This window comes from Oryza glaberrima, chromosome 1 (genome assembly GCF_000147395.1).
Source record: "Oryza glaberrima chromosome 1, OglaRS2, whole genome shotgun sequence".
NCBI lineage: Eukaryota > Viridiplantae > Streptophyta > Magnoliopsida > Poales > Poaceae > Oryza > Oryza glaberrima.
This window is the reverse complement of record NC_068326.1, coordinates 38,102,826-38,127,372: the sequence shown is the minus strand read 5'-3', so window position 1 is coordinate 38,127,372 and position 24,547 is coordinate 38,102,826. Positions and strand designations below refer to the sequence as shown.

Genomic DNA, 24,547 nt, shown 5'->3' with positions numbered 1-24,547 from the left:
TATCTCTCGTTTTCTTATGTCCTCCCCGCTCTCTCTCCAAGAGCGGGCAGCGACGACCGGGAGCAGGACGGGTGGCAATGGCGTCGGCGGGCGGCGGATTTGGCGGCGCCGCCCTCAGGAAGGTTGGATCCACCGCCCTAGGGAGCGGCTGCTGCGACGGCGGGCGCGCAGCGGGGGCGGCGGATCAGGCGAGTAGGCGGCGGCACCACCGCCATCCCCTCCTCACTGTCGCCGTTGGCGGCGGCCGGCTCCGTCCCCCCCCCCCCCCCTCCCCGCCGCCGACAAGGCGGTGGCGGCAACGGCGACAGCTCGGCCTCCTCCCGCCTAGATCTGTTGGCAGGAGTGGTTGGCGGCGACGCGTGGGCGACTTCCACGACGACGCTGGTGGTCGATGGGAGCAACGGCGGCGGGCCTCCTCCCGCCTGGATCCGACGGCGGGAACGGGCAGCGGTGGGAGCAAACGGTGGGAGCAGCGGGATCCCACGACGCCGACGCGTGGCCGGCATGATTTTTTTTGCGATTTTTAGATTTTTATTTTTGCATGCGGCCCATGTAAGCAACCGCATGCTGTTGCCCTAGCCGCATGCAAAGATCGCGATTTTCGCAGACCTTTCTGTGCATGCGGCTGGCCCAACCGCATGCAAAAATGCTTTTCGCCCTTTTGCAGAAAAACCCTTTCGTAGTAGTGTGGGTAAGGCATTTTAAGTAAGTTGGTGGTAAAAATCACCTTTTACAAGTAGTAGGTTCTTTTTTTAACAAAATATTATAACTTCAAGAGTTTTTATATTTTAATAAAACAAAGGGAGTAATAGTAAACTATAAAAAATATAAATCACTCATATATGGCCAGCTAGACGGCATGTAGACTGCATCTATAGGTGCACCTCATAGGGAGTGCTATTACTACTGCCTCCATCTCAAAATAAGTTTATTTTAGACTACAATACTCCTACTTTATAAAATCCCAATGCAACTATTACTCGCTTTATCTACTTTCAATACAATTATTCACTACTTTCGCATATTCCAATGCAATGATTACTTTAAAGATGAACTTATTTTCAGACAATTTGAAGGAGCATTGGGAACTTATTTTAGGACAAATTGAAGATGTTAGTATTATTTATTATGGTCCAAGTTACACAAAACCACATAAGTTTTAGCACTACTGTTTCATAACACCAAATAATTGACCAATTTAACCCAGATCTGACACGTGGGGGATTCATGAGTTCTTTCATCCACCATATGACCATACTTATGTGAGCATATCAGAGTTTCGTCCCACATGTCAGATCATATAAAACATGTCATATTTTAGTAGAAATTGTATATTGTGGCACTAGAGCTAGAGCTCAACAAAACAGTTTCAACTCCACCTAAAATTGGAGACCTAAAATTGGAGTGGAGCTGGGTGGAGCTCTCACAAAATGATCTAGAGAGGTGGAGCTGGGTTTAGGTAGCTCCACAACTCCACTCTAGACCCAACTCCTAAAGTTAAATTTAGGAGTTAGAGCTCTACTAAGCAGGCTCTATATATAGGTGCACCTCATCGGGAGTACTCCCTTCGTCCCAAAAAAACTCAACCTAGGTTGATTCTTTTTGGGACGGACGGAGTATTAATCTACCTAGAAACTGGACGTTTGCAGGCGTACGGGTTCCCCATGGGACGCAAGATGTAAAAATCATCAGCAGAAACAATCAAACAGTGGAGAAAAGAACACAGCAAAAACAGAGCAAATTTATTTAAGAGAAGTAGGGATATATTACTGCCTCTGTACCATGGTGTAGTGCTCATCAATACGAGTTGTAATACCAATCATAGGCTTCCTCCGTACACATTTGCAGGGGGAGATCAGTCGTCTTTTTTGCACACAATGAACTGAATCTCCTCCATCTCCTATCTGCAAAATTTTGGCATCATGGGTTTCCTTTCCTCCGCAAATAAGTGACGCCTTGCCCACCGGCCCCTGCGGCATGATAGAAGATTCAAAGTGGTGTCACGTAATGGGGGATCAATTAATTTTGATGCATGACAGTACAATTTAAACTTAGTTTAACTCTTCACGTGAATGGAAGTGGTCGTTGGTTACCCATCCACAGATATAACATCTCTATTTACATATTTATGCGGTGGAACTCAGATAGATAAAATTGTTCAGCATCGTAAAAACAACAAATCAAATTGATACCCGTCTATGAGCGAGCGCACCGTACCATAGTATGGAATTGTCTGCTGTAGGACAGCCCACGAAAAATACAAGGTTTGATTTGCAATTATCACAGCAAGGAATGTGATACTAAGCCCTTATCACTTTTACATGTTACTAGTTGTATAAAAAAGCACCCAACCCGTGTGGCATAGATGCATAGTAGTACGTGCACACAATGCATCGCAATGCTAATGCCCTTAAACAGCAAAAACAAGACGTTCCACCTAATGAATTTTAAAGCCTTAGATTGCGAGCTAAATGAAAGAAATAGTGATAAAAATACACTACAATTAGGGCCTTAGGCCTGAAACATTTTGGTCTCACACAAAACATTCAAATTCAATTTGGTGAAATATCAACACATCTGCAGTGAATCAAAAATATCTACACATCTGCAATGAATCGAAGACAAAATAATGAAACAACATTAAAATACTTGGTACAACATTTCAATCCAACAAAAGAAACATCAAAAATGCATTGACTGAAACACTGGAAATTTCACAAAATCAATGCTGGCTAGGTCTGGCTTCTTCCTCCTCTCCGTTAGTTGGATCAGGCTTCCTTCGACAACCTCAAGTGCTGCAACGCGATGACCCGGTGATACGTACTTCAACTTCCTTAGCCACGATGGGCTGCCCCACGCCTCCTCTTTGCCGCTGCTGCGGGCGTCCTCTCCATCGCCATCTTCGGTGGCGGTGCTACGCACTACTAGAAAAAACATTTTTACTGACGGCCTAAAAACATTTGCACAGGCGCGCCAGCAGGTAAAGGCCAGTGAAAATCCTTACTTTCCACAAGCGGTCAGAATACTGTTTGCGAAAATTGAAACCAATGCGCGGTGGGTAGTTAGGAGCGGTGGGCGGTGGGTGGTGGGGCAATGGGATTTATTTTTTTTTACGAGCGGTGCTCTACCGCCACACTTAAGAGGTCCGCCTAAAAAATAGTGTTATTTTTTATGACGTACCTCCTAAGTTTCCGCTAGCGAAAATCGGTTTTCGCTGGCGGCTCATGAGCGAGAATCCTCCCATATGTTTTTACTAGCGTTTGTTTCATTAATCCGCCGGCAAAAATAAAAGGGTGTCGTCATGAAAAATCGTTTTTTTAAGTAGTGACGGGGACGCTGCGCCCTCGTCCTCACATCAAAGCCTTGGTGAGAGAGAGAAAGAGTAAAGTAGAGGAGAGAAAACGAGCAGGAAGATAAGTTAGAGAGATGAGTGAGATACGGGAGAGAGAAATGAGTGAATGAATAGCTATGTGGGGCGCCTGTTTTTGTCCCCCAGATTGGACGCCCCATATGGAGCGTATTCACAATCCAATTACTGGGTCAATACAGTGCAATACAGTGCAACACATGTACTACAGGAGTAGTAGACATAGCACAAGAGAAGTAATTCGTTTAATTACCTTCATCTTGTTGAATCTCGCGTACAAACTAAGGTACGTCACATCAAACGGTAACATCATCACGCGGTCTGCAAAAAAAAAAATTACGGTTAATGTAAAGTAAAGCATGTAAAACATACTGCTAAAAGCGCACTGGCTGTGTATGTAAACCAGGGGAAATATAGGTTACAAGTAAAAATAGGATAATGATAATAATAATCCACAGACCACAGCTCAATCAATCCAGCCGACCAACCAATCAGACTGATTGTTGCCATGCTTGGAGTAGTACTTATAATAATGTTGAATATGAATCGGCAAATCCATCGGTCCAACTGAGCAACCAAATGAAAGCAAAAAAATAAAACCGCCGGGCGAGAAGAAATAGTAGTAGTATTAAACACTAACGATCTGATACTAGGGCCGTGTTTAGTTTCAAAATTTTTCTTTAAAATCTCAACTTTTTCGATCACATCGAAACTTTCCTACACACACAAACTTACAACTTTCCCGTCACATCGTTCCAATTTAAGTTTGACGTGAACTAAACACAGCCTAGCAGCTAGGGTTTGCAACTAGACTGCATCTGTAGGTGCACCACATCTGGATCTTGAAACGATGAGAAATCATCAACACACCCAATCAATCAAACACCAGAGAAGAAATGAAAGCAGAGCAAATAGGCTACTAGTAGTACTTCACTAATCATATGTTGGACTTCATCCGTACTCTGTTGCAGGAAGGGAGACCCCGTCCTTTTTTTCCTCAAACAGATATCCTCCTCTCTGCGAAATTTTGGCTTCGTAAGGATTCCATTCCTCATCTCTGCGAAATTTTGGCTCCATAAAGATTCCTTTCCTCCGCGCACACGCAGCCTGCAGCAGGAGAGAAAAGATTCATCAGAGATGACAACGAAGTGGGATGGAGTAGGGTTGAGAACGCGTTGGGGAAAGCAGAGCTGACTGCTAGGGTTGTAGTACAACGTGTGCAGTCTTCCACACCCACCCCGCCGGCCCCTTTCTCAAGATCTGATCTGATCTGAGGTCTGAGGATGTGAAATGTCAATCCTACCCATACCTCTATGCGAAATTCCTATTGTAGACATACCCCGGGCGGGTTATCCGCTAATTATGTTATTATTAAGGTAATTATAATAATTAAAACAATCGTTGTTGTTTAGGCCATTCCTAACCCAAAACACTAGACATGGTTTTTATAAACTCCACATCATTAAGAAACTAGTACTAGACACTACTCTTCCAATGCAAACACTACTATTCTATACTTAAATTTAATGCTCCTTATCACACATGATATTTTGGATGTTGTGTAGAAACTATGTCTCATGCAAGACATGGTTTCCTTCTCTTTCCTCATTTATTCACTTGCTACATCATTTTTCATCCTATGTGGCACCTTATTTAATGCTACGGACACCATCCTATTCATTGGGTTGGGAATGGCCCTAAAGCAAGTTCAATAGTATAGCCAACTACCGGCTCCAATTCATCTATAGCCAATCTAATAGCTCATTCATACAATAGTTACATACTGCACTATTAATACCTAGTCCCACATGTCATAGACACACTGCGTCTTGGAGTCCGTGCTACAGCTGGGTACAAATCTGTAGCCTGCTGCTCTTCTCTCTCCTGATTTATCTCTTTAAAATATGTTTGCAGCTAGCTTATAGCCTGCTATTGTACCTGCTCTTAGGGATTACCAAATTAAGGCTGTAATCCCTCTCGCACAGAAAACAGAGCAGTCCATTAGCGCGTGATTAATTAAGTATTAGCTAATTTTTTAAAAAAAATGGATTAATTTGATTTTTTAAAGCAACTTTCGTATATAAACTTTTTGCAAAAAACACATCGTTTAGTAGTTTGAAAGCGTGCACGCGGAAAACGAGGGAGATGTGTTGGGAACATGGGGATGCAAACACAGCCTAAGAGCAGGTACAATAAGCTAGTTTAGCCGGCGATAAAACTGCCATGTCAGATTTGTCCATGAGTTGGACAAGAGAGAGGATGAGTGGGCGACTAAATTGTCGCTGGCTACACACAAACCCAACGCAGTGCAGCAGCACCAGGCTAGCTTTGATTGGGACAAGCGATTGTGGGCCCACGTGAGCTGACGCGATGCAGGATGAAACAACAGCAACAAGATTAAAAAATTAGATGGGGAAGCTAGCTAAAGATTAAACAAATAGATAATAGTCGATGTGAAAATGCTTATTGTATACATTAGCTCTTAGCAATATCTGTAAGAGGCTGATGTGGTCATTTTTGCAGCCCTTAGCGGGCGGCACTATTGACCTTGCTCTAAGACGCATGCATTGTTTAGGTACTACAGCAGCGCAACTACTATACTCATTTGCATCCAATATAAGATCCTTGGTGTCGGTGAAGGGGGTCGAAAAAGCTTTAACAGATGTTAAGCAAAGAAGAAGGCACAGGCTTTGTTTGGAACGGCTGGTTCCCATCTCCCACATCTCGTTTTACACGCGCATATTTTTCAAACTACTAAACGGTGTATTTTTTTTGCAAATTTACCACTACTTCAAATCGTTATTAAAAAACTGCCACTAGAAAATTACAAAAATGCCATTAGAACTGTCATTCGAGTGACATCCTTGCAATATTGAAAAAAAGGGTAGAAAATTTGCAAATGCCCAAAAAGCTACTATACGAAAGTTATTTATAAAACATATTGATCTATTTTTTTGAAAAATAGCTAATATTTAATTAATCACGCGCTAATGGATTGTTTCGTTTTCCGCGGTACTGTGCATGCTGGGAACCGATTGTTGCGAAACACAGCCACAGAGATTAATTGATATCAAACCAGTGACGTGTACGTACCTCGATATCAAATGTAGAGTTAAACCAGTTGTGAGAACTGGGAATCTCGCTCGGCGACAGCCCACTAAAAAACCCCACCAACCATTGACGGATTGGGCAGCAGCAGCTGGCTGCTGCTTAAGAGTAGGTACATTACCAGACTATAAACCAGCTATAAACATATTTTAAAGAGATAAATAAAAAAAAGAAGAGCAGCGGGCTATAGATCTGTAGCCAGCTGCAGCACGGACTCCAAAACATGATGTGTGTATAACAGGTGGAACAAGATACTAATTATATAGTAAGCAATTATTGTATATGATTTGGAGCTAGCAGTGAGCTGTACTATTAAACTTGCTCTAAGAATGGCCGGTTTAGTTCCCAAAGATTTTTCCCAAAAATATCGGGGCTGCTTGGTTGGCGGCTTGGAATGCCACGCCGTGGCGTGGCTCGCCACAGGTCCTGTGACGGATGTTTTTGTTCGTCTCAGAAAACACTGTAGCGCGGCGAAAATATATCTATGGCATTCAATGGCTGGGATATATCCAAACACACCCATCATATCGAATCTTTGGACATATGTATGGAGTATTAAATATAGATGTAGAAAAAACTAATTGCACAGTTAGGGGAACAATCGCGAGACGAATCTTTTTAGCCTAATTAGTCCACGATTAGCCATGAGTGCTACAGTAACCCGCGTGTGCTAATGACAGATTAATTAGGCTCAAAAGATTCGTCTCGTAGTTTCCAGACGAGTTATGAAATTAGTTTTTTCATTCGTGTCTGAAAACACCTTTCGACATCCGGTCAAACATCCAATGTAATAGCCAAAAATTTTATTTTCGCGAACTACAGGCCCTATGTTGCTGTCTTCTTCGTCTCCATCCCACGCCTCGCCCATCAACTCGCACTACTCCATATGTTTCAGGTTGAGTTTGATCAAGTCTATAGAAAAAAATAGTAACATTTTCAATCTAAAACAAATTTATTATGAATAATATATATATTCAATTATTGATTTGATGAAACTAATTTAGTATTATAAATATTATTATATTTGTCTATAAACTCAGTTAAACTTAAAACAGTTTGAATTTGACTAAAGTCAAAACGTCTTGTAATCTGAAACGGAGAGAGTACCAAATAGTGGATGAAGATTTGTCTCACTATTTGTTGTATGTACAAATGTGTTCATTCAAGAGTACTACTCCATCTGTCCCATATTAAGCGCACTTATGGGTTTCACTGCCCAACATTTGACCGTCTGTCTTATTTAAATTTTTTATGATTTATATTTTTATTGTTATTAGATGATAATATATAAATAGTAATTTATGTGCGACTTAATTTTTAAAACTTTTTTATAAATTTTTTAAATAAGATGGATGGTTAAATGTTAGATACGAAAACTTATGGTTGCATTTAAAATGGGGCGAAGGGAGTACGCTTCTGCGTGAAAGAAGTAGGAGGCGTGAATCTTTATCTTCGGCCTGACTACAAGTATTTATATATGGATGCATGGATATTGATGATGCATATCCATTCCATCAATATTCACGCGAACCAATGGAAATAAATTTATCATAATATATAGTAAATTATTCCAAGATTGAGCCAGTAGTAAAAAAGAAAAACTAATACAATACACTACTTAGGTGGTGTTCTTTTCTTCTGAAGATAAAGATGGAGATGAAGATTAAGTTTTTTTTACGCAAAATGATGTGGTATTGATGTATGAGTGATTGAGTTTTAATTATGAGTAAATTGCACCCACGATATAACAACTTGGCAGGTGGGTGCAATTTGGTGCAATAACTTGAAAAACGAGCGTTCTAGTACAACAACTTGGCAGGAAGGTGCAATTTAGTATAAGAACAGGTAGGTACAATTTTAATACAATAAATTAACAAGTTATGTGAGAACTTAATTTTGAGCATTTTTTATATAAATTCAAATTTTTAAGTACTTATTTTGACAATATACTAGCGTAGATTTGTATAAACATATTTATATGTTTTCCTAATAACTAATAACTGAAAGTCAATTAAACTGGATGTAGAAATTATTATATTTCGGTTGATATTTGAGAAGGTGAAGAAAACGAAAAATTCTTAAAGATAATTGGATGTAAATTATATATGCAATATAATTCTTAAAGATTAAATTCAATATTATAAGGTAATATTTGTAGGATTATTGTGTTTTGGCATATTGATATAGTGAAAAAACTCACCTAGCATATGCTTAGCCAAATTGATTCACCAAAATACTAAATTGTTAAGTTCTTGTACTAGAACGCACCCACTTATCAAGTTGTTGCACTCAAACGTTCAATTCTAAAGTTCTTACGCTATATCGCACACACCTGCCAAGTTGTTGTACCGTGGGCGTAATTTACTCTTTAATTATTATAACAGAAAACCTACACCACGGACTTCCGTTGCAACGGGACAACTACTACCACTAAATATCTAGCATCCTTATCCTCTTCTTTGTCTCTTCCCCTTCCTTCTCCCTTCTCTCTGTGACTACCAGCACGAAGACGACGATGGTACCTAGCTGTGTGGGGTGGCACGTTGGGTGTGGAGGATGCTCGTCGGAGCCGATGCCTGCCGTTGTCCCTGTCGCCGTCGCCCCACCGCCGCGGGGGTCGGGGCGACGATGAGGAGCTCGGCGACGGGTGCGGTGAACAAGAGGGAGAGTGGAAGCGGGACGTGGAAGCCACCGCTGGCGCCGGGGAAGGTGTTGCCGGGCGGGAGCTTCTCCTGTCGGCTCAAGACCCCGGCCGCCGAGGAGGACGACGACGGCACGGCCCCGGCAAGGGCCGTCTTCAAGCTCGCCTCCCTTACCGCGCTGCTCTGGCTCCCCACCCTCGTTGGTCTTCTCATCGGCTGCCCTACCTCGACGACCATCGGATTCGCCACTGCCTCCTCCTCCACACTCCACCTCGCCGACCACCGGATTCGCCGCCGCCTCCTCCTCATGCTCCACTACGTGGCTGTCTTCTCCTCTCTCTCTCTCCTCCTCCTCCTCCAGGCTACCAGGTACGACCAAGTATCACGGGTACCAGATACCAGGTACCAGGTATCACGGTACTAGATACCAGGTACCAACCGGTACCAGATATCAAGTACCAAAGGTATCAGTCGTTACCAAAGGTACCAAGTACCAGGTACCAACTGATACCCAAGGTACCAGGTATCAAGATGAAGTGCACGTGGAAGTGGGGAGGAGTCACTTAAACTATCCCGTTACAACGATATCCCGTTTTGTAGCTGCTCTCTTATTATAAACATGAAAAATAGATTAATATGATATTTTAGAGCAACTTTCATATAGAAAGTTCTCGCATGAAACGTACCATTTAGCAGTTTGAAAAACATATGCCACGAAAATCTTAATCTTCATCTAACTCCTTGGCCGGCTCTTGGTTCTTGAGCAAACTCCTCCACTGGGGTGCTCATAGATGAAGAAAAGAGACTTTAGGCAAGTGGTTCTGGTAGCTCAGTTGGTTAGAGCAAAGGTTAATCTTTAGAATAAAATCCAGTTAGGAAAGGAAATCCAATAAGAGATAAGCTGCCCATGAGCATCATGGCGTAGGTCAAAGGGAAGGAGGAGGCAAGCCCGACGGGACCTTGGCCCGGTTTAGATGGCAAATTTTTTTGTTTTTGGGTGTCACATTGGATATATGGACACATATTTGAAGGATTAAACGTTGCCTAATAACAAAACAAATTACATATTTTGTCAGGAAACTGTGAGGCGAATTTATTAGGCCTAATTAATTTGTCATTAGCAAATGTTTACTGTAGCACCATATTGTCAAATCATGGTGCACTTAGGCTTAAAAGATTTGTCTCACAATTTACACGCAAACTGTGTAATTGATTTTTTTATCCATATTTAATACTACATGCATATTTAATACTTTATGTATGTGTCTAAACATTCGATAGGATGGGTGAAAAGCTTTTGTTTAGAAAACTAAGCCCAAAATTAGAAGTTTGAAGAAATTGGAATGATGTGATGGAAGAGTTGAAAGTTTATGTGTGCAGGAAAGTTCGATGTGACGAAAAGTTGAAAGTTTAAAGAAAAAAGTTGGAATCTAAAGAGGGTATGTTTGGATGCTATACTAAGTTTGTCACCATTCACCATACTTTTTATGCCACACTTGTCTAAGTTGTGGCTTAAAAAAATGAGCCACACCTTAACTAGCAAAATTGGATTGTGCCACACTTTAATGAGTTGATGACATGTGAGACCCTAATAGATGAGAAAGAATATTGTTACAAGCGTGGTTATAAACTAAATAATATGCTAACTTGGTCAAACTTGTCTAACATGAGACGTGGTAACTTTTGTCAAATTTTGGGAGCAAACCAAATAACCCTTTAGTGCATGCATGATGCATGGAAACGGTGCAAATTAACGCAGCCCCGCGCATCCGATCGGTTGGCCGCGCTCCATGCGGGATTGATTAATTTTTTTCTTGAAATTCCATTTGATTTTATGTTGATTGATCGGGAATGAAACGTGGATTATTTAAATAGGAGGACTACTAGTAGTGCGATCAAAATCTGAAACCCATCACAGCATCACATCACATCGATCGATGGAGGGGCTGAAACCCATGCACGCACGATAATTTATAATTTAATAGATTCCGGCCAGGTGACCCCCCCAGTATATATTCCCCACCACAAGGTTCGGTTGTTGGTATGGTAGCTTGTACTCCCACCGTTTTCTATATTACTCGAAACTTTTAACTTTTACTAATTTATAGTTAAACCTTTTTAAGCTTTATTAAGTTTATTAGAAAAATTAGCAACAACTATAACACTAAATTAATTTCATCGAATATAATATCAAATTTATTTATATAGTATGTTTTTTTATTTAAAAATATTGCTATATTTTTCTATAAATTTGGTGAAACTTATGTAATATAAAACGGATGGGTAGTATTGTGCTTTGTCATCGATCCATACATACATGCAAACGAGGGACTTGTCCAATTCATTTCTAAAAGAAAAATCTCAGCAAATTTTGGTAGTGTTAATTTTGTGGGGTATCATACTTAAGAGCAGGTACAATAGCAGGCTATAAGCTAGCTGCAAACATATTTTAACCAGATAAATGAGGAGAGAGAAGGTCAACAGGCTACAGATTTGTAGCCAGCTATAGCACGGACTCCAAGACACAATGTGTGTATGACATGTGGGATCAGATATTAATAGTGTAGTATGTAACTATTGTATAAATGAGCTATTAGATTGGCTATAATGAATTAGAGCTAGTAATTGGCAATACTATACTGGCTCAAAGAAAGATACTGTGTACTTTTTCCCCATAGAAATTTCTTCCGGCCCATTAGGGATAGGCTCGTGCAGTGATGTCGGCCGCCAAGCGATTGCCGGCTGCTGCGGGCATAGGTGTATGCTTTACAGATCGATGCCAATTGAGCTCACGTCCAAGGTTCTGCACCGTTCAACAAGCGTCGAACTGGTACTTGGCATGGCTAAGTTGCATGGTCAAATAACGTTAGTGTTCTCTTCCAATTTGCTTCCATCGTCTCGCATTTGAAACCTAAATAAATGGTAAACTATATATTTCTGCCACTTTGCCTCATGGCTAAATGTCAGTACAAAGTAAGCTCGTCAAATAAAAATAATTCTAAAACAATGGTTGGTCACCCCTCACGCAAAAGGACAATTATTGTAACTAGTAATATGCCCGTGCTAAACGCTACGGTGCAATTATATTAATCTTTAATAAAACTCTAAAATGAATTTGGATGTCGCGAATAGAAAAAATATATAGAGTACAAGAAAATATATTTTCCACATGTCACGAATTCGGATGTTCCCATAGGCCAATTCCATTCATTTTTCTAAATTGGCTTATGTACTTAAAAATATTGATTTTTCTATTCATCACACAAGGCACACGCTGGTCGCAGCCCATTAAGGATAGCATGAGGGCATGAATTTATAAACCCAAATACCAGTTTGATATGACACAAATGTCAAAGTAATAGTTTGACAATGTTTCACAATATAAGAATTGTTGGTTATCTCGTTAACGTCTTCTTTCAATATTTATATGAAACGACTACTAAAATTAGTCGATGACGGAAATGCATATTTAGAGAGACACAAGTGCATATTTAATCATCTTATTAATCACACAATATTCCACCTGAATGGTGATGGCGTGTTGTACAAAACAAGAGGACATTGGTGAGTAACATTCCAGTTAGCAATTTACTATTTTCTAAAATAAGTTTCTGAATTAATTTTGATCACTCGAACCTACATTTGCTCACCAATCATGAACGTTTTGATACATGATATTCTGTTCTTCCCTGTAGGTTCGACTTCTTTCTTTGGCTTTGCCAAAATTTTGTCAAGTTGCCTTGACAGACCCCTCGACAATGTGACAATGTGCCAAAATCAATACGTTATTTACAGAGTAATTTGACGGATGAACAATAAGTAATGTTAATGTAAAAACTTCATAATTTACAGTCCCACTCCAAAAAGCCGGTAGCCACTTCCCATCGTTTCTAAATGATCAAATACCTATCAAACGTTTCGTCTCGGTTGATGTGATTCCTTCAAAATAAGAAATTATGCTTGTTTCCAGCAAGAAGTAATTGAGCTCTATAGCTATTGGACATTCCCCTGTGTCATCTATAGTTGCTTCCATAAAGTCATTTTTATACAATGAATCATAAAATATTTTTATCTATCTCCTAAAGAATCATAACTTCCTAAAGACTGACAATCAAAGTGCATCATGTATATTTTTGTTTTCTCAACCATTTGTGTTTTACATAAAAAATTAAGCTCAGTAGTCTTTTAGTTAGAACTGTCACTCCAAGCACGGCTCGATGATGGGCGGCTCCAGAAACGGCTCAAAGCGCGACGTGAAGGGGTTCGCCGCCGATCTGGATACAAGAAACAAATTTTCTCAAATGAAATTGTAATAAACCTAAAAGAATTCGAAATCGGATGAGCACACTTAAGGCTAGGGGTAGGCGTTCGGTCATAACCGAGACTTCGGTCCGGTTAGTTCGGTCTTTAAAAATTTCGGTTATCTAGAATTGACACCCGAAGTTGCTCTCACAAGAATCAAGACCGACAGTTCGGTTAGCCGAAACTTCGGTCACGGTCTTCGGTTAGACCGTACAGACCGAACAGGCATACAGCATGTGGCAATTGGCAGCCAACACAACAATCAGAACATGATTGCAAAACAAATCAAGCGTTGAAGGATTCAGGCTCATACGTACAGTACATTACAAGATTGTATGGACTCCATTGTGCTGCTCTGTTCGTCACCTTCACTTCAATGGCCCCCTCCTCCTCCGGCTCGGCGATTGGCCCCCTCGCTATCTCAGCAGTCGGGTAGACAGCAGCACGGCTGCACGGCAGCAGGCGGTGCGCGCCGCGACGGGCGCACGGCGGGGCAGCACGCCGGCAGCAGCGCGCGGGCAGTGCCGCGGCGGCGCGGCAACGCCGACGAGCCGACGAGATTGGGGTAGTGGGTAGGCCGAGCGGCGGCGCTTGAGGCGAAGCGACGAGATTCTGGTTCGGGACTTAGGTTTGTTGACTTGTTTGTCTCGTGGAGAAATACACTAATCACTAATGGGCTTGCCAGCCACCCAACCCATGAGCCCAACACCAACACATGCCTATGTTTAACTCTGTTTTTATACAGATCGGTTACATCGAGTACCCGAGAAGAATGACCGAACTACCCAAAAAAACTTCGGTCTTCTCGAGTGCATGACCGAACTACCGACCGATGACCGAAACTTCGGGTAGTTCGGGTTCGGTTTTGGTTTGTTTGGGTTCGGTCTTCGGTCTCGGTTTTTTCTGCCCACCCCCTACTTAAGGTCCTGGTCTATCATTTTTGCAAAAAGTGTAGAACACGATGGGTCAAAATTATGCTCAGAATAGAAGGATTAAACACTACATTTCCAATCGTATGCATAATTATTGAAATTATCTCGAAAATAATCCTTGTACCAATATTGACTCAATTGTTCGCCATCTGTACGTAAATAGAGCAGGAAAGCACATGGTTACCAATTGCTTTCGAGCATGAGCAAATTAATTTCAGCAACTAATCTCTATGTACTATTCTTTAAGATCCTCAGAAAATAAGGGAATAAAATCGATCAGCTTTGGCTCACTGCTTGAGTCTGATACAGTTGATCTTTAAAAAAACTAAAGTACCTGGGCGGCATTGACTGGGATTCACGGCGAGTCAAGGACGTCGGTCACCGGCAGAGGGGACAATGGAGGCGACGTCCAACAGGTTAGCCTTACTTCCAAAGTATTTTTTTTGCAACGTGGATATAATTGGATTTATTTTAAAATTATACCGCTGAATGTGATTTTTTTTCTGTGAAGTTTATATTTATTTTTTGTTATTTTTAGACATTCCAAACATGCTCATAGTTGGTGAAAAAGGGAAGCAAACAGTTGAAGATTATTACCAGTTGAAGATGTAATCCAGAGGTCAAACCTGAGAATTAAAAAAATGAAAATTAATATAGCAGTACACCACTCTAAAGATTATTAGTCAGGTTATAGATTTTACACAAATTCCCGGTCAATTGATGTGTATAATGCATGAAATTCAAAATATAGCCAAAGGCGCTTTCCAGTTTCCAACAGTAATGACAAATTTTGATGAGTAAATGAAAATAAGGCAGCAGTGTACATATAAGCCCATAGAACTTTATTTTAATGGCTTGTGCATTACATATCGTAATTTGAATTTGAACTGTAATGGTTGAAGGAAAGTGATCGTGCAATGATTACCGTGTTCGCGGAGAGGTTGAGACTGGAGAGGGTTCCAGTGGTGGCGTCGTCGATCTGGAGGACATGGAGAAAAAATCATAAACCCTTGACATCAGTTGTTATGCATATGGATATATAATTGGCATCATGGTTTTTCGGTAATTAAGCTCAACTAAAGGGTAGTAATATATAAATCAACATGCAGAGCATGAATCAAACAGTCTTGATTTATGAACATTTCCATTGAATCGCACAAATAGATAGATAATGCAATTATCTGAACCTGAAATCGAAATCCCATTTACAACTACAAATTAGTTAAAAAATTGATGCAAATATAGAAATAATATCCCTTAACAACAATAATGGACTAAAATCATGTCTATCAAGAGTATCAGTTATAGCCCCACACCAGTACAAATTGAGTTATATTTTTCTTGAGCTTTATGGTGTGCACAAGGTACATCCCCCATGTTTGTCAAGTGCATTAGCTGTGTTCCAATTTCTCCAAACAACCCTTAAAAAGATTACTACTTCCCCATTCCTATTCACGTCTTACCCAATAGGCCAATACCAAAACATTCCATGACAGCAGAAACTTATTCGCATTCATTCACAAATCACAAATTGGCAACCTAAGCTTGAGCTACAAGCCTATGAGCAATGAGGCATGAGCTATCAACCACTGACCTTCAATTGCCAATCGGAGTCGCCGAGTAGGAGCCTCGGATGTAGGGATGTGGAGGCGTGTAGTGACAGAGCAAGAGTAATCAGGAATTTTAGTTGGGTAGTCCTACTTCAGAGGTTCAAATCACATATCAAAATTTTGGAACACTGCAAATCTCATACAAGTACAAGTTAGTTAAGATGTGATTAAAATATATCAATAATATCTTATAACATCAATAATGAAAAAAGCTTCGGTCTCCCTGCAGCAAGGGGGAACTTCTGAAAAGGAATTAATTGTACGGAGAAGAGATCACAACAGATATAATTTATATGAAAGTTGAAACCATCCTGGAGCAACAAATTGTACTGCTTGTTATTCCTTGACAGGTTTGTGCAGAACAATACACAGCAAGAGGCGATTCCAAACAGCCTCAAGAACAGAACGGGCTTGCAACTGTAACCATGGTTTGCGCATACACATGCTTAAAAAACATTTCATATTTTTAGAGAATGGATCATATTTAAATATGTTTATTAAAATCTGTAGAAATTTCACTGGGAGTAATATCTCACTGTTGTACACAAAATAAACTTCTTGTTTCTTAATTTCCTCCATAGTTTGGATCAGTTTGAACCTAGGACTCCAGCTTCTGCGGACAAGAACACGCATGCATATGGTTCTTGTGGTCTCCATGGATCAACGGTGAAGCCGGCTAGCTGGCAGTCTGGCACTCGACGGCGCGGCCGTGAGAGTGTGAGTGAGAGCTCCACCACCAGACATTGCAGGTTCTATCTCCAGTCTCTGCGCCCTCATCCATTTGAATTCAGCCAGCTAATATTTGTCAATGTGCTCCTAGCTGCAGTGATTCAGCTTGCCAAGATGTTTCTAAGCACAAATGCAAAATTCATCAATTGTAGAAGAAATATTACTGTGTGATTGCAGCAATTGTAACGCGCGTATACTATGATGTCTGGGCAAGCCAATCCTCTATTTTGAGATTTTATATGTTGTGATGTTGCATCCTTTAATGTAAGGCATTTGCGAGGGGAAAGCCCCCATGATTCCAATTTTAGCAACTTGTTAATTCGAATCACCGGAAGCAATTAATGCTTTTTCTTTTTGTGCCGGTCAGCTCTAAGTTCTTATCCTTTATAGTTTGTTTGAACATTGATGCTTCCATCAAAGATTAATGAAATCTTAGCTGCAGGGCAATTTCATTGAGCATGCAAATGAATTGAAGAAGAATAAAACACCTGGTAGAAATTTGAATCGAAATATTTGGAAAAAAAAAAAGGGAAAAATTGGGCAAAACTGCATGGTGGAGCACCTGACCACCACACCACTGCTCGCGTCGCGTCGCTGAGGACGCCGCCGCCGCCGCCTTCGCGCGTCGCCGCCCGCGCTCATGCCATTTACACCACCGGGAGGATGGGGAGGCTGCTGTTCCAAGATTAGCTTCCCCCGCAAGCTAGTGGAGCTAGCTAGCTACAACCAAGCAAGCCTCGGAGGACGAGGCGGAGGCGGAGGCGCGCGGCGGCCCCAGCCCCGGCGGCGACGGCGGCGAGGTGGGTGGGTGGGTGGGTGGGTGCGGCCACGACGAGGGTTTGGGAATTTGGATGGGTGGGGGAGGCATGGCATGATGTGCTAGCTGGACTCTCTCTCTCCCTCTCTCTCTCTCTCTCTCTCGCCAATAAGACAAAACAACCCATGAAAAAAAAAAAGAAAAGCAAGCAATGCAAAAAAGAAGAAGAAGAAGGCAGCCGTGGTGGCCGTGAGCCCATGCCTCTCCTCGGCTCCTCCCCGACGCCGCCGCCGCCTCTTCCCCACCGCGCGTGAGGAAGACGACCACCTCACCGTCCATCCACTCACACCAAAGCACTTGTACTCCCATTTCTCAACCGCTTCTTCTTCTTCTTCTTCTTCTTCTTCTTCTAAAACCCTCTTAAACCCTCTCCATAGCATATCGCTTTACATCAATGGCGCCCAAGAGGAGGAAAGAGGCATCCACCTCCACCACTATCTCTCCCCCTCTACCCGTACGTTCTTCTTCCTCTCAATAAATTTCTCAACCGATCGATCGCAATTTCTCGGATTTTTTTTTTACTTGTAAAGTAATCGATCGGTGTGTATCTCTTATCTCATCATCTTTTTCTTGCATTGAACAGCCCGGCCATTCATCAATCTTCTACCTGGAGTTAAGCAATCTCGCCACAAGCTATGGACAGCTGATGTCCGCGATTTCATCTGAGGCTGAGGTTATCATAACTCTGGAATCGCCCTCCAACAGCAAAGGGGTAAAGCAGTTTTGCAAGATATCCGACAAGCTGTACACTCCGAGCGGTGGAACATTCCTAGTGCAGATCACACCAGATAACTCAAGTCCTTTGGAAGATCGGCTCACTCTGCTATTCAGATGGAAAGACCTATATTTCGAAGCATTTCATAGCAAAGGCATACAAGAGTTACTTATACCATTAATTAGTTTGCTTCCATATGCATGCATTCAAGTTGATCTTACTAAGAGGCTTGAAATTTTTACTCTGTATGCTCAAGAATTAATCGATTGGTCATCATCAACTGTGTTGTAAAATTATCTCGCCCTCATACATATATGTACATGTTTTTTTTCGTGAACGTGCAAAACGTCATTCTATTTAGACGAAAGTAAGTCTGTAAACATGTTCTTGCTCACATTCGATTTTAGAGTGCTAATTATATCACATTCCCTTGATCTCTTTTTCTGAACAATCAGGGAAATGGTACAGGATGGGGGATGCTGAGGAGACTCTCCCTCCAAGATCCCAGCTGAATTATCCCATGAAGGAGCATCAGGGAATTGTGAAGATCCCGTTTGAAACCACATATGCGAGTGTTCTTGGGAAGAAGTCGTTTCAATGTGCCCCGATGGGTCCGGGTAGTTTCCACGCACCGCTGCTACAAGACTCTGATGACATCCGGAGAGGTTCATAAAGATTCATTGAAGCAACTTCTGGGAGATGGTTTCCCACTCGCTTTACCTGTGATGGGTATCTCTGAGCCCCTAAGGTTTCCCCTTTACCAGGAGTGGCTTCAGAATGTGTTGATCTTAGCTGGTGCCTCTGATGGAGATCAGCTTGATCGCGATCCATTGGACAACATGTTCGATAAGGTAGTTCCAGCCGAGCACTCCGACAAGTTCAACGCGTGGGGGACAATTTCTGATTGCATGTATGAGAAAAGGGGAGATGCTGCATAAATGTTTGGCAAACTTGTGTTAGAGCAACATAGCAGCATAAAATCCATGTGCTTCTACGCTGTTACCATCAAATTTACAACACTTAAGATCACTCATATTTACTTTGATTTTTCTTTACTAAAGCAATTCTTAGTTGTTAAAGACCATAAGCTTAGCAAATGGCAAAGAAATGAATTTTGTTTGCAGAGAGCCTTTTTTAATACCTTTTTCATGCAAGCATTACTGAAGCTGTGAGGGAGAGTATGCAGTACCTGATTATGCAGTCCCTCCTCTTTTCTGAATTTTGTGGGGGAGATTCCTTGCCAAGCAAGCCTATCAAGGAGCAAAAGAAGGAAAAAAAATTAGCAAGATTAAGAGTTGGAAATGACCAACATCTCCGTAACGATCAGCAGACTAATTAGATCAGCATAAAAGGCAAAACATTTGATATAGTCACTCCATATAGAAGTCCTCTAGGGTGAGAAGATATAATTTGCAGTGTATCCCCTGATTCGGTTTGATCATTCCGTAAAAAAGAAAAATACCTGTAGCCTTTAAATGCGATGAAACAATGTAATTTTCTGGTGTCATAGAATTAATAACTGATATACTTGACCAAATAAGTTCCAATTCCGTTATTTCATCTACATGGTTCAGAAACGAACTTAATAAAACTCTCTAAAAAATGTACTGATACCACCAAGCTAGTAGCTGAACTACTTAATAAAACTCTCTACAATCGCTAACATCCAGATGACAACCACCTACTGGCCAATATTTGCAAAAACTGAATTATGCTAGTCCAGATCAAATCATCCAGTCATATATGGAATATGGATATTATTTATTTAACTAAAAGTTGCTGTCACAGGGAACATAATTGAGAGCTGCACGTTGAGCCAAGAACACGATAAAAAAAACACACCATTTTTATGCAAACAGGCAGATAGATAGAGGTCAAAACATCAAATTATTAGTTAAGGAATTAAATTAAGCTAAGGCAAATCCTGCTCCAATTCGGCATGTCTACCTGATCGATAATCGATCGTTTTGTTCTCGAGCATTTCCCATCGAGAGCTCACAAATCCGTCTCCAGTTTACGGTGCGGCGATTGCGCCGACGATCGATGGATCCCAGGCTGCTCAGTGCCGCGCGCCGCGGTGACCGCGAGTGGCTGGAGGCCGTTCTTGGCGGCGCCGCACCGGCGCCGGACCAAGGCGCCGTTGACGTCGCGGGGCCGCCGGACCCGGGACAACAAGCGCCCGCTCAGCCGCCACCGCCATCACCCTCCGCGGCGGCGCTGGTCCTGGACGTGGCGACGACGCCGCGGGGGGACTCCGCACTGCACGTCGTGGCGGGCTCCGGCGACAGCGACGACTTCCTGCGCTGCGCGCGCATGATCTACCACGGCGCCGAGGGTCTCCTGGGTCACACCAACGCGACAGGCGGTCGCGCGGATGAGGAGGAGGCGCGGCGATTGCGGAAGAGAAGGAGGTGCGGGAGAGGATGCGTTGCGGCAGAGAGGTAGATGCGGGAGAGGATGCGGAGGGAGGTGGGGGACACGCGCGCTGATCTAGGACGTTGGATCCAAATTCTTCAGATGGGTTTCGACCGTTGGATGTGTGACATGATGAATGAGTAAAACCATTTGTTTAAGGAAAAAGTCTAAATACCCCCCTAAACTTTAGATAAAAGTCCGTCTAGCACCCTGAACTTTAAAACCAGATATCCAACCCCCTAAACTTTGTAAAACCGTTCATATTACCCACTATGGTGGTTTTGTATAGTGGTTTTTATCTAATTCGTATATAAATTGGATGAGTTTGATCACGTGACATACACATCAGACATATATATTAAAATCTCCACTTAAATCTTTCTTTTTACCACTTTTTAGCTCTCTTACAAACAAGTACCAACATAATAATAGCACGGTATCGCTGTATAAGTATAAATTGATGACTTACAACTGATGATATGTAAATATGTTATATATGTTATTTAAAGTTGTTCGTTTAAGCTTTTAAAATATGCAAAACCACCATCCAAAACCACCTTAGGGGGTAATATAAACGGTTTTGCAAAGTTTAGGGGGTTGAATGTCCGGTTTTAATGTTTAGGGTGCTAGATGGACTTCCATCCAAAGTTTAGGGGGGTATTTGGACTTTTTCCTTTGTTTAACTATAGGGTAGAAGATGAAAGGGCTATAATAACGTATCACATAGGTTCGTTTATAGTTTATGAGTTACGCTACACAATGCATACATTTGATTGCAGAAAGTATAGTGCATACAGAACTCATTTCCAAAGAATATAACTGTTTCAACGTTCACCAATGACCAGACGATCATAGCATGAGACTTCATGCATGACCATCAAGTTTGAGCACTGTCAAGGTATATATCCTTTAGTTTTGCCACGTTGGACACAGTCTCGCATCTCCTACAAGTTTCAACCACAGGATGTCAGTCATACACCGCCATTGATATATTGTTGAACTAGCAAGTACATAACTGTCGGGTCCCGAAACTAATGATTCGAAAACCGATATATTTAACTGTATCAAGCCCTGAATCAGTAGATTGATACAGGTTCAACAATCTGGATTTTCATTACATACATTTGAATGTCTCTAAAGGAGATTTTATTATAACATAATAGGGTATTTACAAGTTTGTGGCTAACTATTATTACAACAGAAGCTATAGAATGACTCAACTCTAATGTTTTGCTATAGACTTAAACCATCTAACTACGCTAGACTTGGAAGTTAAGTTGGAATGAAACTAACTTATATGATTAAACTCCCGGCTTCGGCAAAATCTCCAAAATGACTCTAAAAAGGTGGGGTTGAAGCAAGGGTGAGTACAATGTACTCAGCAAGCTATTATATTCAATATTGAATGCATGAAATGATAATATCTGAGTAGAGCTAGATTTACTTGCAGAAAGCTGAGAATAAAGAGGGACAAAGCCTATGATGTTTGAAATGCATCAATATTTAATAAAATCTTCAATTAGGTTTCTAACCAAATACCATATGAGTCCCGATACTCAAGTCCATGAGCACGGCTATTCGAATAGTTTTAAGAATATTCATACTGCAGTAGATGTACGCTTTACCCGCAGTTCATAACTTGCCAATAATCATTAGCTTAGTCATGGCCCAGTATTAGGTTACTAACAATAGTGGTACCTGTTCCGTGAACTCTAGTCCTCATGCGCTCTGAACGTAACGTTATCAGCAGCGAGAGTAGTTCTGGCGTTCTCGAGGTTTTTCGAGAGAACTAGTTGAGAGACCCCCCGTCATCTCAATCAGGTTTTCACAATTCACACATACAGCTCGCGAGATAATCAAGATATTTACCTGCGCCTCGGTAAATATTACAATCGCCCTGCTCGGCGTAAGTTTGCCTCCTGCGCGAGAACTTAAATAAGAACCACTATACAGAGATACCACATTGTTAATTGACATAATAACTAGGTATATCCCCATTCTAGAAGCTGCGGTCATACCTGTTCGTTTGACATAAGTATTTGGTGAACAATTATATCGACTGAGACAGCACTAGCCACCCGGAAATCAACCAATTCCTACGTACTGTCCCAATCTAAGTTTATTATATTTTTATGCAGTCTAACTAGGCAAGGCTAAGCAAAAGCTAGCATATTTGGTTTACTATGTTCAGGTTATGCATTTGAAATCATGTATGACTAATGCATAGAATAATAGAGGCATGGAATATGGGACAATTATGCTCAAAGGAGAGGGATAATAACTTGCCTTGCTCCAACGTAAATAAATCCAATATAGCAGCCTGATTATCGATTCTTGAAATACCATAGGTTGCCATCCAAAAGATAATAGACTCTACTTGAAGGAAGAGCCAAATTCAATAAAAGCCATAAAATAGAAAGAGAACGATAAATGGTTAAAAGGGCTAGGGTTTAGGGTATATTCTATTTCCTTTATAGGGTATAGGGATTATTGGGCTAGTATTTGCTGGCGGTAGGTTTAGGTAGTATAATAGCGAGGGTTTAGTTGTTTGCTAGTCGTTGCTAGAGTTGGGTAGCATAACGACTTGATTTGGTATCTTCTTTAGCCGGTGTCAACAGACAGCATGACGGTTAGAGGAATAGGAAGTTTAGCGGTGTGGAAGTGTTACTCCGACAACCGTGAGTGGCGGCGGAGTGGTTAGGATCACACAGAGCTCAAGAACTAACTGTGCGGCGTGCTGTAAAGGTCGAGGGAATAGTGAGCTCCAACCGTTGTACGCATCGAGGCGTGGAGTGTCGGGAGCAGCACTTCGACCTTGGGTTTGGGTTTTGCCGGGCTTTACAACCAACGGTTCAACGTCGGGGATAGTAAACCGCGAACGTCCCCATGGAAGGCATAAAGTTTCAACCGGCGGCTTTTTAGTGGCTTAAGGGGCAGTTTGGGATAAAAGAAAATATTTGAAAGACAAATATAAATTCAAACGGTATTTGAATAAATTCAAATAAAATAGCAAATTGGGTTTCAAAATGAAGCATTTGAATTTAGATGAATTTATGTCCAAGTTTTACTGGAATCGGATCTACTGTTTAGGAGATATGGGCTTCTAAAGAATATGATTTGAATTAAATCTAGAAAATGTGAAAATGCACTGTGTATAGGCCCACCTGTCAGCCTTTCTTTTTCCTTTTCTTCTTCTTCTTTTCGTTCTCTTCTTTCTGTCTCACAGTGAGCCGAGAGAAGAGAGAGGAGAGGCCGAGTGGGGCGGCGGTGCTCCAGTGGCTGGGAGGCTGCGACGTCGGCGGAGGTTTGTGTTCCCGAGCGACGCGCACCCGGGGAGGGTGGTGGATGGAAGAGAGGAAGAGGGATGTGGCCGGAACGGCGAGTAGAAGAGCTTATCTCCGGTGGTAAAGAGAGGGGTGGTGGTGGCTTGATTCAAGGGGAAAAGGAAGGGGAGATGGGCAAAATGGATTCGCCGGAGTGGAGCCAGCATAGTGGCGCAAGGGAAGAGGAAGGGGAACTACGAAGGAGGAGATCGGCCGACGGCGGCGACGGCCGGACATGGATGGAGGGAGAGAGAGAGAAAAGAGCTTCAAGCTCGATGTGAGGAAATGATGGGGTATTGCCGGCTATTTATAGGCGACGAAGGGCGGTGGTCAATGGCGGTTTGCAGAGGGGAAGAGGGAGTTGGCCTTGGTGGCGGCGACGTGAGAAGGAAGGCGACGGCGCCGGCTGTGGCCTGTGATTGGTCGGCGACGGCGGCGCATACACGCGGCGGTCGCGGGAGGGTTGGGTGGCGGCAGTGGAGTGCACGGCACAGCGACGGCTTGCCGTGGTTGGCAAGGCAGCGGCGGCGGCAAGCGTACGCGCGCCACGCGCGCCCATGGCGCCGGCGGCAGCGCCCACAGAAAGG

General features: G+C 42.1%; 2 long non-coding RNA genes across 6 annotated transcripts; both read right to left on the bottom strand.

Moving 5' to 3' along the window:
• Nucleotides 1-12,473: 12,473 nt before the first annotated feature.
• LOC127758469 (uncharacterized) lies at nt 12,474-17,533 on the bottom strand. Its single transcript, XR_008013841.1, has 4 exons — nt 17,253-17,533; nt 15,946-16,089; nt 15,277-15,330; nt 12,474-14,977 (listed from the first exon to the last, which is right to left on the bottom strand). It is a non-coding gene; the product is annotated as an uncharacterized LOC127758469 (long non-coding RNA).
• Nucleotides 17,534-18,606: 1,073 nt separating this feature from the next.
• On the bottom strand, nt 18,607-24,288 carry LOC127758438 (uncharacterized). 5 transcript variants are annotated; one of them, XR_008013830.1, is made up of 6 exons: nt 23,802-24,259; nt 22,507-22,556; nt 20,170-21,581; nt 19,412-19,472; nt 18,943-19,152; nt 18,607-18,869 (listed from the first exon to the last, which is right to left on the bottom strand). It is a non-coding gene; the product is annotated as an uncharacterized LOC127758438 (long non-coding RNA). The 5 variants fall into 5 exon arrangements; XR_008013818.1 differs by having other exon boundaries at nt 18,607-19,152; nt 22,336-23,010; nt 23,802-24,288; XR_008013812.1 differs by having other exon boundaries at nt 18,607-19,152; nt 22,336-22,556.
• Nucleotides 24,289-24,547: the final 259 nt, after the last annotated feature.